The sequence below is a fragment of the Pleurodeles waltl genome, chromosome 8, assembly GCF_031143425.1.
Source record: "Pleurodeles waltl isolate 20211129_DDA chromosome 8, aPleWal1.hap1.20221129, whole genome shotgun sequence".
NCBI lineage: Eukaryota > Metazoa > Chordata > Amphibia > Caudata > Salamandridae > Pleurodeles > Pleurodeles waltl.
The window spans coordinates 460,034,789-460,050,259 of record NC_090447.1 but is presented as its reverse complement, the minus strand read 5'-3'; the positions used below and the strand labels follow the sequence as shown (position 1 = coordinate 460,050,259).

At 45.3% G+C, this 15,471-nt stretch overlaps 1 long non-coding RNA gene across 1 annotated transcript in view; it reads left to right on the top strand.

Moving 5' to 3' along the window:
* The first annotated feature begins 591 nt into the window (after positions 1-591).
* Positions 592-15,471, top strand: part of LOC138249113 (uncharacterized) — a 33,454-nt gene continuing 18,574 nt past the window's right edge. The window contains exons 1-2 of the long non-coding RNA XR_011194723.1: positions 592-749; positions 7,152-7,308. This is a non-coding gene — a long non-coding RNA (uncharacterized lncRNA). The remainder of the gene's footprint in view (positions 750-7,151; positions 7,309-15,471) is intronic.

Below are 15,471 nucleotides of genomic sequence, written 5' to 3'. Positions count from 1 at the left end.
TGCAGGGTCTGGGGAAAATGACCATTTTGTCCCCCCTTCTGATAGGCCTGAGTCCTCCTGACATCAGAAGAAGGGGGAGGGTTAACTGATTAAAGTATTGTCACCTGTACACTATCTGCAGTTAAGTTAGGCCTCTGAGTCCTCCTTTAAGGTTATTTGACGGATCTACTAACGCAACAATCCCAACAATAATCTAAAAGTTGCATTGTTTTCTACTCGCACTGACTCCAGATCTACTGAGAGATCGTAGCCATTGCCAATATGCTCCCCTCCTCTCGGGTACCTCTTAAAGGTTTCTAATGAGCATCACACAGTGTTGCTGGGATTAGAGGGCTGTCTTTGGGTTACCTCTGCATGCATACCGCGACTATCGGTCAGAAGATCATCATTTTTCAAGCTTCCAAATGTTTGAACTCTTGGATACGCACGTTCTGTTGCTTCATTTTGAAAATAATATCTGAATAACAAGCACTTTTCTGAAACAATGGAGTCTGTTCAGGTGTCACCCTCAGCCTGTTTGTTGACAGTAGTGTTGTCAGTTGTTAAGCACTGGGACTTTTATAGCTACAGAAAGAATCCGTGAGAAGGAAGGGCTGGAGGGGTTTGCTCTGCTATGTTAGCGGCCTGCATACAATGCCAAGTGTTAATGGAACATCATTTAAAAAACATTTTGGATTTTTCAGAATACTAGGAGAAGAGGTGCTGGAAGATCTGGATTCCATACCTAGACGCCAAGGGTTTTATCCAAGGTACTCCTCTTGGTTAGCAAAACTGATTGTTTCTTCAATTCCTCCAAGAGTTTTTTTAAAGTTTTTTTTTTAACCTTTTATTTATGCTTTTATACAAACAAGTAAAGCAGTACAGTAAGATCATGTGTTTGCAGACTAATACAATTTAAACAGCATATTGTATCATTACAGTGGACACTTTCTCCTTCTGGATTTTATCAATACAGAGTCTTTAATTATGTATTCAAGCCATTGGGGGTCTTGAACCATATATCTAGCTATGATCGTGCTTTGTTTATCAATCAGTTGTCTCTCCCTCTGTTTCTCCCGTTTCTTTCCCTATAAGGTACTGTCTGTATATTTCCCAGAATTTCGCTGGTTTGTTTGTGGGAGGGAGTAACTCGCTGTAAGTGTCTGTTTGCGTGTTGCAATAAGTCATATCTCTATGCCATTCATCTACTTTAGGGATTCGGCCCACGGTCCCACCGCGTGGCAACCCTACGCTTAGCTAGTAACAGACCCATTGCCACCAATTTGCAAATTGATTTTGGTAAATGGGTATCCCACCCCATAAGAGCCAAGAGTGGTTCAGCATCTATTTGTATACTAGTTATAGCTTCCAACTCTCTAAATATTGCTCTCCAAAAAGTTTGCATATTTTCACACACCCATGCCATATGTAAGAAATCGGCTCGTTCTGCCCCACATCTGGGGCAGTTTGAATTTTCACGAAACCATATCTATGTAGACGGATTGGGGTATAATATATTCTGTTAAGGAATTTGAAGTGAATGAGACGATGTCTGCCATTTAAGGAGATAGAGCGTGTCTTAGTGCAGCAGTAACGCCACTGCGTGTCTGTGATCTGTACACCCAGATCTCTTTGCCACTCCACGCGGGCTCTTGAGAGCTCTTGGGCTCTTGTCCCCTGTATTGCTGCGTACAGACGGGAAACCAAGTGTCTCGTACAACTTCCCTGCAGGATCATAGAAAGCGGTGAGATCTCGGGGGGTTCTTGCATGTCATCGCCAGGTAACTGGGCTAGTGCGTGTCGTGCCCTGTGATATTGGAACTGGTGTAGGGGAGTAGTCCCACCAGTTCCCTCTCTTATTTTGTCCCAACTTTTCATACTGTTGTTTTCGAATAGGTCCCCTAATGTGTTGATGCCTAGTTCACTGAGGGCGTATATCAGTTTACTGTCACGCCATAGTGGGAACCAAGCACAGCAATATACTGGTATATGTGGGGAGTACAGCATAGCCAACTTTTGTTTGTCCATAATCTCGTGCCATGCCTTTGCTACTGAGTTCCAGGGATGCCAATTTTTTATATTGTCTGCATGGGGTATGGTATAGTCTTCCCTGTAACAGAGCTGGTGATGCCAGCTCCCTCTCTATCCCAAGAAATGGGGTATCTCATGGGCCATGGAGCCAAACCTGTGCCACTGCAGCTCGAGCCGCCACGCTATAGGCCTTCAAATCCGGAGCTCCCAGGCCACCAAGCTCATATGGCAAAGTCAGTACACGCCATTTCCCCCGGGGCTGTTTGCCTGCCCAGGCTAGTTTTATGAGGAGTGATCTTAACGTGGCAAAATATTTCTTAGGTAGCACCATTGGGATATTCTGAAACAGAAAGAGAAAACGCAGCAACACCACCATTTTCATCAATGCTACTCAACCAAGCAAGGACAGTGGGAGTCGTATCCATTTCTCGACATCTGTTGCTAATTTCGTTATCGCTGTATCATAATTATCCATCACTATAATGTTGGGGTCAGTGTGCACCCTAATACCAAGATACCTAACTGACTCAGTCTCCCATCTGAGCGGGAAACCCACCTCTATCTGCACTGTGGAGGGAGTCAGCGGGAACATCAAAGATTTACCCCAATTGACTTTAAGGCCGGATAATGCTCCGTATCGTACTATTTCTTGAAGCATCGGTGCTGCATTCATTTTGGATCTTTAATATACAGCAAAGTGTCATCTGCGTATGCTGAGATTACTGCTTTGTAGTGCTTGAAGTCAAGGCCCCGATGCCCATGACATTCCCTCAGTGCGCATGCCAGTGGCTCTGCCACCAGCGCATACAATAAGGGGGAAAGCGGGCATCCCTGTCTAGTGCGTCTGGTGATGCTCAGTGCCTCCGTCACCACCTCGTCGACCCGAACTCTGGCCTGGGGTTCCCTGTATAATGTGGCTATTAAGTGTAGAAAAGTTTCCCCAACTCCAAATTTTCGCGGTGCTGCCCATAAGAAGTCCCACTCCACTGAATCAAACGCTTTTTCCACGTCCAAAAAGACTGCTACCGCTTGTATGTCGGGGTTAATGTTCTATATTGTGCCGAATAATGTGCATAGGTTCATGGTTAGATTGTGGCCGGGAACGAATCCTGCCTGTTCAGGTTTTACCAGTAGAGGCAGTACTTTGGCCAGTCGTTCCACTAAAAGTTTAGCATATATTTTGACATCAACATTCAATAACGATAGTGGCCTATAGGAGGAGCATTGTTCTTTTGGTTTCCCTGGTTTAAGTAGTGTTACTATCATGGCTTCCCTCATCGATGGAGGCATGCAACCCTCCACGATCATCTCCTCAAACACCTCTTTTAGGTGTGGAAGTATTAGTGTTTGATATGCTTTGTAGAAGTATACAGTCAGGCCATCAGGACTAGGGGCCTTACCCTCAGCCATGCTTCCCAGCACTTTTGCTATCTCGACCAGAGTAAATGGTGCCCCCAGGGCCTCCCTGTCACTCTCCGAAAGTTTCAGTAATACCATGTGGGTGAGATATTCTTTTATGGCGTTAGGATCAGAGTTTCCCTTTGTGGTGTACAGTGTTTGGTAGTATTCACGAAATCTAGCCGCTATATCTTCGGGGTCATTGAGTGTGCTACCATCTGTTGCTGTCATTTTGTTAATTAGGTTAGTGCTGCGACTGGGGTGGATTAAGTTTGCCAGGACTTTGCCAGGTCTATCCCCCTCCCCGTATGTCCAGGCAACGGCATACTTCCCCATATGACGAATTTCCAATAGAGCTGTCTCCTGATACTCCTATACCTTGGAACAAATATGACCCAGTGTGCCTGTATCTGCAGTATCACGATGTTCTTGTTCTAACTGGGATAGGTCCCTTTCGAGTAATTGTAGTCTTCCCCGTATTGATCAGAGTACCCCTGCATGTTTGGACATGGTAATTCCTCTTATGTATACCTTAAATGTCTCCCAGACTGTACCCACTCTGGCAACTGTTCCTAAATTTAGTTGGAAGAATTCTTTGATTGCATTGGCCAGTTCCTCCCTAAACACAGTGTCTGTCAGCGAGTATGGCGGGAATCTCCAGGAGAACGGTGGCGGTGGAAAAAGACCCATTGTCAATAATATCGGGACAGGAGAGTGATCCAAATAAGTTCGTGGCCAGGGAGCCTCGGGCGTCACTCTGTGTGATATACTGCGGGAGACTAGCCAAAAATCTATGCGTGTATACAGGTCATGTGCTGATGAGTAATGAGTGTAGCCTCCCTTTTCCGGATGCCTGTCTCTCCAAACATCAACTAGCCCCGAGACCACCATTATGTCTAGTATTGCACGTGCTGCAGCAGCTGGGCCTCTGGTCCTACCCTGATCTACCCAATGCAGGAGACAATGTGCAATTAAAGTCTCCACACCAAAGTTGTGGAACGTCTCTCCACTTCATTGTCCGCGCCGCTAGATCTCTGTAAAACTTGCGGTCGTCATAGTTCGGCCCATATATTCCTATTAATATAAAAGTGAAAGCTCTACCCCTACACTTTGCTATCACATATCGTCCTCCAGGGTCGATTTCCGCGCTCTCGAACTCAATGGCCGATGCAGGAGAGGCCCACAACAAGACGCCCCTAGAGTGAGTTGTGTATCCTGCAGCTAAACACTGTCCTTTCATTCTGCGAGGGTTGAGCATAGGACTATTTGGGGCCAAATATGTCTCTTGCAGTACTGCAATATCGAACTTATGTCTGAGTAAATACGCCACCACCCCCGGGTTTTGCGTGTGTCATTAAGACATTGCTTGGCCCTAACAATAGTTTTGTTGTCTTGGCTACCAATATACTTTTCCAACAGACCATCCCTATATCTCTGGGGACGTCGCACCCAATGTGTAATACACGTATGGTTTATCTCCAGACCCAGAAGGCCCCAAACATTCACATTATGGGTGATATTCACATGTCACTGATTTACAACTATAAAGCGCATAACTTTCTCAATACTAGTGTTCTGAACATATTGCTGCAGAGAGAGACTAAAATCTAGAATTTGATTAGTCATTTGCCGGGTCAGCACCCGGAGCGTTTCTTTTATCTGCCAGTTTACTGTTCACAAATTGTTCCAACTTTTTATGGTCGATGAAGAATATTGTGTTACCATCTACATCTACTCTCAGTTTAGCTGGGTATAACATTCTATAATCTAGTTGCAGAGCTCTTAGCTGTTTCTTTCCTGGCAGAAATTGCTTCCTCGCTTCCTGTACCTGCAGTGTGAAGTCAGAGTACAACGTGAGAGTCATTCCCTCGTACCGCAATGTTTTCAACTCACGTGCCCGTTTCAGTGCGGCATCACGGTCCCTATAGTTCAACAGTCTCGCTATCACCGGGCGAGGTGGAGCCCCCGGCAGAGGCCGGATCGCTAGCGACCTATGTGCTCGTTCCACAACGAAGAACGTTGAGAAAGTGTCCTGTCCCAGCAGTTGTATCAGCAGGTTCTCAACAAATTTCTCCATATTTATGATCATTGTGGACTCCGCAAGCACCACGATGCGAAGGTTGTTCCGCCGAGAGCGGGACTCCAAATCATCCATTTTGTGTTTAAGGATATCCAGTTCTGTGTTCACTTTTAGCTGTCCAGATGCTAGTGCAGTTTGTCCATCCTCCACTGCCTATACACGCCTTTCCACTTGGTCCAAACGCTCCGTTTGCTTATCTAGTCTTTCCATCATTCTATCCACACTGTATGATAGAGTCAATTTTACCGTCTATTTGGGTTAGACGTTGTTGCATAGCTGTTAAAATGTGGCGCAGGTTTTGTTCATCATGAGTTGGGGCCTCTGGGGTCCCCTCCGGTCTGGCTTCAGCTCCTTCCCCAGACTGACTCATAGTTTTACGTCTCTCAAAATGTAGTTTAGGCTGTGCTTTGTCATGTTTCCCCATGTTGGTAGTGGCCAATGACTTTTCTGCGTGATCTGCTTACTGTAGGTATCGATATCCTCTGTGCCCTGATCTCCTACCCCTAAGGGCTTCTCCAACGGATCAGTGCCACCAATCTGATGCCCAGCCCTGGTTTCCAAGAACGCAGTTTGCGCGTTATTGTGTTTGCATGCGATACGCCGCGCCGGTCATCACCGATGCGTCCCTCCTAGTTTTACTGCGCCATGCCATTTTCGGGCAGTCTAGTCCGGTCCCACCAACAGCGACAGTGGTAGGTCTCTCTCTGCTCCTTGCTGCGTCCCCCTGGCTCACCTTTAGGCCTTTGCTTCTCTCGCCAGGTCTACTGTGCCTCCGATCTGGAAGGGGAGCGCTGCCACGTGCATTCAATGCTACCCGGGGGCTCTCGCAGCCCCCCGAGCCGACCGGGGCTGCCTCCCGGTGCGCCCCCGTTCTTGTCCCGGGTGCCGCCGTTCTCACTGCAGCACATCTAGGGATCTCTCCTGCCCCACATCCGCGGGCGCCAGCGCGTCTCACAGTTTCCGGGCCTCGCCCGATCCGCTCCGGCCCTCGCGCTCCGATTTTCCCAGCCCGACACTCACACCGGGTCTCGTCGGAGCCCCCGGACGGCAGAATCTTCTCCCCTGACGTACAGGCATCAGTCGCTCCCCCAGGGAATACGAGAGCTCGGGCTAGGTCTGCAGGATTGTAAAGGATCTTCTGGTAGCCGGTGGAGCCCCGCTAAAGCGTGGCCATCTTTCGGCTTGGCAAGCTCCGCCCCCAATTCCTCCAAGAGTTACAGTTGTTTGTGCTGCTCTGACAAAAGAAAGAACAACACTATTAATATTTGTTATCAGTTCTGTGGCTACTTGAAAGGTGCCGAGACCATACTAATATTGCCTTCTTTGACTGCCTGTTTAAGCATATTAGATTTCATCGGTGTGCGACATCATAGCACCAAGGTGCAATTCTTTTTAAATTTCAGTACTGCACTGAATATTGACATTACTAGGGAGGTAGAGATGTATATGTATATTTGAGTTGTGGTTTGCATGAGTTGTGCAAGATATGAGTTGTGGTTCTAATGATAACTTGCGAATTTCAGCATTGTTTCGTTTTTTTCATTCATAACCATAATTGCACTTTAACCATGGATTTTAAGTGAAAGTTTTAGACTTTTTTAAACACATGTTGAAGTTGTATAAGCAAAGTAGCCATAATTTCACTCTAACCTTTGTTTTTCAGTGAATGTTGGGTTTTTGATCATATACCACATGCTACGGTACCTAAAGACCAACCCCTGCTGTGCGTAGGACCCAACCTCATGCAGCTGTCGACCCCTCTACTGCACGCAGACTTCGGCCATACATCTAACACTGCGGGCAGTCAAAGGCAATGCAAGGTAGGGGTTGGACAAATGCAGCAGCAGTGCACCAAATTCTCTTTACATTTGTTTCAGGATTCACAAATCCTGAGACCTAATGGGGGGGTCTAGGATTTGCAAATTAGGCAGTTGATTCACAAATGTCACAATAAAAATAATTTTTAAAACATTTATTTGAATGCCTCCAATGTTCCTTTGGGGTCTCCCCCTTGGGCTCTGGGTCAGGGAAGGCTCACCATGCCATCTTTTTGGCCTTTTTGTTTTCATTTTTTTCAACACGGCGCTCTGGGTACCTCAGAACACTATTTAAATGTTAATTTCTTGAAAACTACTAAACAGAACCAGATCAAACCAAACAGTTGCACTGTCTTAGGTAAAATTCTGCTTTCTTACCAAGTTTAGTCAAATTCAGTTGGACCTTTTTTGTATTGAGGAGCAAAGAATCCAATAGGAGTCAAAATGGAAACTGTCACATATGGACAGATCCCTTCTTTGCCCCCCTGCTTGATCAATCTGCACAGCACCATAAAAAACACAAAGTGGATGGGCATTTTTATTGGAATGTTTCATGCAGATTTGCCAAGCAGCACCAAAGTTCTAAGCAAAACAAAAAATCATTTTCAATGGAAAGTCTGACCTAACCATAACTACACAGGTTGCAGCCTGTGTTATATATCTGCATATGCAAATATACATGTACAACTGTGTTAGTATAAGCCTTACTGCACATTGTAATGGTCTTCGTTTTTCTATTATTATGGCTACCTACTTCAGAACTAGAGATGCTTGCTTCTAGAGTGATGGGTGCCACTTCTTCTGTTCTAGAACTATGGATATTTTTTCACAATTGTCCAAGAAGTATCTCTGCTGGAATATGAGCTTGACGTGCCTGTAGTTGGTGCATATTACGCATCACATTTTTGCATCCAGCTGTCTTTTCCAATGAGAACTGTCAGGTCACAAAATGTCAGTTCAAAGAGGGCTAGAAAATGACCAGCCTAATGGATATTAATTAGGCAGGTTGCAATTTTCAATTTCATGGGAAATGCTGCAAATGCAGAGATGGAGCCCTACAAGGGCCAGTAGACCTCCTTCCTTGTACTTACATTGCCAAACAGGAAAAAAAAAATTAAACGTTGTCTGTGTCAATTAACGTGACGGGTGTTGCTGTAACAAAAATGTTTCCCCTTTGGCATCACATCTGTAGCAGTACTATCAACCACTGTTTGCTTCCCCCCAAGGCTGTTCCGTGGGCACAGCTTCCCCTTTACAAATCAGATACCACTTTGAGGTGTCAGTATCTATTCAATTATTTGCTAATGCAATTCCATCCATATATCACTGATGCTTCCCATTGCAACTCCCAAAAAGGAGGGGAACGCCCCTTTCAGCACTCTCCAATTTGCAATTCATGAATGGGTTGTGTTGGACCTGGCCCTTTCTACAGGGTCATTCCCCAAACTTTTTGCCTTCTCCTTCTAATTTTTCTGACCCTTTTTGGCTGAGGTTATGACTCTGGGCACTTTATCACTGCTAATCAGTGCTAAAGTGCACATGCTCTCACTTGAAAACTTGGTAAGATTGGCTTATACCTGATTGGCGCATTTAATTTACCAGTAAATCCCTTGTACAGTAGTATCCCTATACTCAGGGCCTGTAAATTAAATACTACTAGTGGGCCTGCAGCACTGCTTGCACCACCCACTGAAGTAGCCTTTCAAACCTTTCTCAGGCCTGCTAGCACAGGGCCTGCATGCAGTTTTGCTGCCACAGGGACCTTGCATCTAAATCTACTTGCCAGGCACAGAACTCCCCTTTTACTACATGCAAGTCACCCCTAAGGTAGGCCCTAGCTAGCTCTCTGGACAGCGTGCTATGTATGTAAAAGGCAGGCCATGGGCCTAGTAGCGTGGCCTGTCTTGGTAGTGACAAACAGCCTATTTGGTTTCTCACTGCTGTGTGTCCTGCCCTCTCACAGGATTGCATTGGAAGTGCCCTGCCTCATGTCTGGGGGTGTCGTCTGATTTATGAGGGGTAACGTAGGCATGTTTGATATGGTTGTAATGGTAGTGAGAAATGCTGCTTACTGGTGTGAATGTTTGTTTATTACTATTACAGAAATACCAATTCTAGAAAGTGAGCATTTCTCTGTGTTAGACTCTGGTGTTTTTCAGCTTGACTCCAATCCACGTCTTGGGCAGAGTGACAGTTGGGCTTTTGTGCATACGTTTCAGACAGCCTGTATATACAGGGAGGGTGGAGGTGTCACAGAGGTGCATCTGCATTTTGAATAAATTTCCTGGGCTGAGAGAAGGGAGAGGTGGGGCACACATGCATCTCTAAAGGCTGTGCCTTGGCCTCACACAAAAGGCTTATTTAGCCCCAAGTGATGTTTGGAGCCTGTGCTGCAGGAGAGAGGGGACACTGCTAGAACCAGTTGTACCTGGTTGAAGTCCTCTCTCCTCCTCATTGGAAATGGTTTGCAAAACTAAGTATAAGTACAGGGGATTTTCCCCCACAATTAGCACAAGAAACATGCTTGGAACTGGACACAGAATGCTGCTGGAGGGACTCACCAGGAACCACCTTGGACTGCTGCTGCGGTGCTGACCTGTGACCTTTCTGGTCACTTAGAGAAACTGCCACTGACTACATCCCCTTTGTGCTGGTCTGTTGTTGGGCCATGCTGCCTTGTGCTTCATCTTTTGTGTTCCCAGGGGCTGGGTGCTCTGGCACCTGCCCCCTGCCATCGTCCACTTGAAGCACAGGAGGAGCGCTTCAGTTTAATTATATAGCGCTTGGAGAAGCATTCTCTTTCTACTGGATCTCAGCGCTTGGTGAGCGCTTTTCTTCAATGATTGAGCACTTAGAGGGTGCCTTGTTCATAATTTCTGTAGCGTCTGGAGAGAACTCCCTTTGATCCTGTGGCCGGAATAATCACCATCGTGACCCGGGCATCTGGCGTTTCCGAAGCGCGTTGGAAACGTGCTGGGCTGTGTACTCCTGGGGCCGGAGAAGGTGAATCCCAGAGTCGGCGCTCTATGTTGGTACCCCCGGGGCATGGTAGGCCGTCAAAAGGCGCACCCGGGGTAAAAGCAGGCACCTCCTAGGATGTGTCGCCTCCGCGGCCCGGGAAATCAAGTGAGAGCAGTCTGGAAGCCTCAGAGCGCTCCTACTTCGGTCCAAGAGGACCGCACTGCCACCGTAAGTGGCTGCTTCTCCCCACCTGGAGGTGAGGGGATGTGGCAAAGCTGTCCCCTAAACAGCGGAGACCCCGAGAGACGTCAGTGGGGAGATGGGCTAGTTCCCCTTGTTGTAGGCATGCCACCGGAGTGGCGCCCTATTGCCTTTTGATCACCACCCCATCTCTGGTACACCCTTACCGCAGCTGGCAGGACGGGAAGGAACCCTCCTCAGAGGCCCCATTCCTGGCCAGCCCAACACGGGTTCATTACCCCATTAGGAGCACAAGAGCTCCCTAGCTATCGGAGGGGTCCGGAACCACCCCCCCGAGCCTAACCACAACATAGGAGTGCAGTGTCGTGCAGTGGCGGCCTGCAATTTTAGGAGGGAGGGGGGTGGGCGGGAAGGACACACATGCATTCATTCATACACACGTACACACATCCATTCACAACACTCATCAACATTCAAACATACACGCACCAAACATTCATTAAAAAAAAAACACATACACACTTAGCTTCAGCTCGGAGGTCCCAGGAGGGTTGGGAGTTCTGCCTTCCCCCACTGGCTGACCTTAGGTTAGCCAATGAGTGAAGGCAGCAGTCCCAACTTCGTCACAGAGTTGGATGGGGTCAGTGAGACTGCTGACCCCACTCTGTGACGAGGTGTCACTGATTGACACTCGCCCTGGGTGTTTCAGGGCTTAAACCTCAAGCTTCCAGGCCAGAATCAATGGGTGACGCTTCCCCTTGTCACCGAGGGGGAGGGCCTTGAGGCACCTTTGCTGAGCCGAGGAGGTCACGCCCATAGGAGCTGTGACCTCTTCAGCCCAGCAAAGTTCAGCTCAGGCAGCCAGGAATCTGCGCAAATCGTGCATGTCTCGATCATGGCTGCCTGAGCTGAACATGAAGAGTATCTGTCAGGCTGACCGTTGCTCAGCCTGTCAGGCACTCTTCATGAGGGGCAAAAGGTGGGGAGGGCGTGGACCCTCCGCCCTAAAGGACGGGCCGCGCCTGATGCCCTGTAGGCTCGGAGTGAGGACAGTGACTGGCGCAGACATGCAGCAGCCCCCAGGAGGAAAAGTATTTTTTTGTTTTATGCCATGATATGTGCTTATGTCATAGCATGATTAGGTTGACATTTGCATTGCTTTTCCTTTAGGAATGGGTTCTTCATGCCAGGATATGTGCAATCACGATAATGTCTTGGCACTGCTGTCCCCGCCTTTATGGTGATATATTTTGCTGAATTGCCATGTATTTCCTAGTATTCCTTTTATGGGCATTTATGATACTTTCATGACAAGTGCATTTCTTCAGTAAAGTTCTCCTGACTACTGCTGATGTTGCAGAATAATAAGTATCCAGTGTGTTATGTGGGACTACTGCTGATATCTGCGGATTAACAGTATTATGTAACGTTCTGACAACTGCTTGGGTAGCAGGGTATTACTGACATGTTATGTTTGGTTTAATTGTGTTTTGTGCAATACAGTTTATTTTTAAATAACTTGGTGTTGTGTTCTTTGTGGTGTATTCATTGTGTCACGGGTGTTGTGTGTGTTGTGCAAACGCTTTACACATTGCCTCCGGGTTAAGCCTGACTGCTCGTGCCAAGCTACCAAGGGGGTGAGCATGAGTTATCTTGGACTTGTAACTCCCTTGCCCTGACTAGAGTAACTGGGTTCTGTCTGGCTTAGGTGCATACCCTAGCCAACCAGAAACCCCATTTGTAACAGGTTGCAAAAGTGATTTTACAAATAAGAAAGTGTTTTTTGACTCAAAACTTTGATACCTTGTGAAAAGGTTTTTAGCTGTCGCAAACAGACTGTTTTATGCAAATTGTAGGCTTTGTGACTGCAAAGTACCTTTGTATATGAGGCCATCCGTTTCTTCAGCAGTGGTGTTGAGTAAAATTAGCACTAAATCCTCCATAATGCTACTGAAAACTCTTCCTATAAGCTGGATTAAAGAGTATTTTCACCATTTTCTATCTTTCCTTCATGTCCAATGAGGTACTTTTATACAACATGCTGTTCATTTATAAGCACTCATTTGTACATTAGTGCTATTTTTTTTAAATACATTTTTATTAGTGCATTTTTAAATATGCCGTATTCCTGACAACCCATAAATGGAGAATGAATAGATGATACAAGGGGAAAAAACCAATCATGGTATAATCAAAATATGCTTAAATACTTCATAGCTCATTTTCACATCAACTTCCGACAACTCCCCCAGAAGAGTAAGATGAGCAGATCATATTTGCATAACTTGGGTATGAGAAATACACTTTAAATATCAGATACGTACAATTGCATAGCTGCTCGAGTGTTTAGGGGAATCCTTAAAGTGGATGGGTTAGACTCATGAATACCTAAGCATAAGATTCTGTTTGTGTCCATGTCTAGATAAAATAATTGAGTTGAAGAACTAGCAGCAGTGACAGATCTCTATTCAAGTACGTTCGATGCCAAGTAAGAATACAGTATCAATGATTTCCACACCTTCAAAACTTAAAGTGCATATGGTAATTAAAGTTCTTGGGCCCATATTTATACTTTTTTAGCGCCGCATTTGTGCCGCTTTTTGACGCAAAAGCGACACAAACTTACAAAATACAATTGTATACAAATGGTTCACGTGCACTGGTGTATACCAATTAAATCTGCCTATGTTGACTTTTTTCTGCCAAGTAGCCCAGTTCTTAAAAGCTTCCCCTAGCACTTCGAATTGGACCTTCTTATAATAGCTATGTTCCACACCCCTAAAAAGATAACTCTTAGCCTCTGGTACGATTAACGGCTGATAGATACATGGTGTGTGCTCATTAAGCTCATCCTACTTATTGTCAAATAAGAGACCTCATCTATTGGAGGGCAGCCGCCGACTGATACAGCTTTAAATTAGGAAGAGCCCAGACACCCCTCTCCCTGGGTAGCGACAGAACTTAATCACCCTCCTTGTTTTACTGTATGACCAAATGAATCTGGAGATCATAGCATCCATTGTTTTAAACCATGAGCTCACAAACTCTAATGGGATAGCCCGGGAAGGCGTAGAGAACCATAGGCAAAAATATCATTTTAACCTGATTGCATGACCCATAATAGACAAGTGTAAGTTATTCCTTCTCCCAAAATCTTGTTTTGCCTTTCCAACTATCAGGGCCAAATTCAGCTTGATCATATGTTTTACATTAGCACTACTTTGGATCCCCAGACACACTGTGTACTCAACCACTCAAACATCTTGAGTGTTGATTTGGCAGTTCACTATATTAGTGCTAATTCCATTGCTATTGTGGTAGTACTCATTTGTTTTTGGGCTTTGTTTTCACCTGTTGAAAGTGGATGTTTATGTACATTCCCCTAGGGAAACTCTTATTTTCTTTTAAAAGAATTAAGGATTTTGGGACAAGTTGGCTCTACATTCATAACTCTTGCACTCAAGGCTGTTTTTACACAGTACTAGATAAGGCTTATTCTTACTATATTAATGTTTCAATACCTCCATTCCTCATGGAGCTGCTACACACCGGCGGGGGATGAGCGTTCTATTAAAGAAGAAAAAAATGCTTATCTTTAAGACCATTTCTTTACCAAGGTTATTATCATTAAAATCATTAACAACCCTCAATTTACCCCCTTCCCCTGTGGATCTACAGGAAGAGAAGAAGATGTAGATGCAAGATCATGTGTTTTTCAACAGACTGTCAAAGCACACCCTCGCTATGCTGGGTTTATGGATGTCCCTGGGCATCCTTAAAGTGACAGCATAGGCTTTACTCTGTGCCAGGCTGCATGCCTATGTTCAACATTTCCTTTACATGCTTTCTCTTTTAAAAATAATAAATATAAAGGAGGTTTAGGTAGCAGTGCCCATTTTGTCCTCAAATTCTTTTATTAGCAAAATATGTAACATGCATATGACCAAGACACATCTTTTATGTCTACATAATACAGAAAACATAGTGCTAGGTAATCGCAGTTATAATCACCATATATGAACTCCCTTGCTCCCTCCCCTCCCAACCTCTGTCTGTCCCTCTCTCTCATTCTCTCTTTCTCTCTCTTGCACGTAAAATATACCAATCCACATGGGCTGGGGCTCGCCTGTGGTCATCATGGCTAAATAAACAAACAAATTTCACTCTGTTTACTCCTGAATGTGAAACAACGTGCCCACAAGCCAACAAATATCCAGATGCAAATAGTCTTTTAATTGAAGATCAGATAACGCATTTCAACTGACATGGTCTTGATCACACCTGTATCCTTAAACCCTATGTGTTTTTGCATTGTTTTTTTTCACTCCACTCCCCCCCCAGATGATGCGACAAGCAAAATGGCAGCCACAACGTTTCTGTCAGATTGCAGTGAGCCAATCATGGTATTGGTTTCCCCCCGATCCACGGATCCAGTGCGGGAGGATCCGCATCCCTATATATCAATATTTTCTAACCTTAAATAACTCCAAAACTACTTAACAGATTTACACCAAATTATAAAAAGCACACTTTCTGGAACAAAATCTACCTTTCTGCCATATTTGGTGTAATTTCGCTCAGCGGTTCAGGCTGTAGTCGTGTTCAATATTTGGAAAATCCCATTGACATAGAATGGGAAAAAAGTGTTTTGGGACCCACCCCCTTTTTCTCGGCCCCTGCTTGACTGATCACCCTGAAACTTTCAAGAGACCAGCTAAAGTGAATGTCATATTAGTTTTGAAAATTTTGTAAAGATTCATCAAACAGCGCCAAAGTTTTTGGCAAAAAAAAAATACTCTTTACAGCATAACAGTAAAACAAAATAGTCCATGTGGTGCTATAGTGCAGTAATCTATCCCCTCAACAAACAAAAAATACCATCCCAGAAACCTCTGATATCAACAGCTGCTCATATTAATGATATCTCACAAAATTGTTTTTACTCCCATATTTTCCAATGTTATGGTGGACAGCCTCTGACGTCACATATAGATCTTTCAAGCA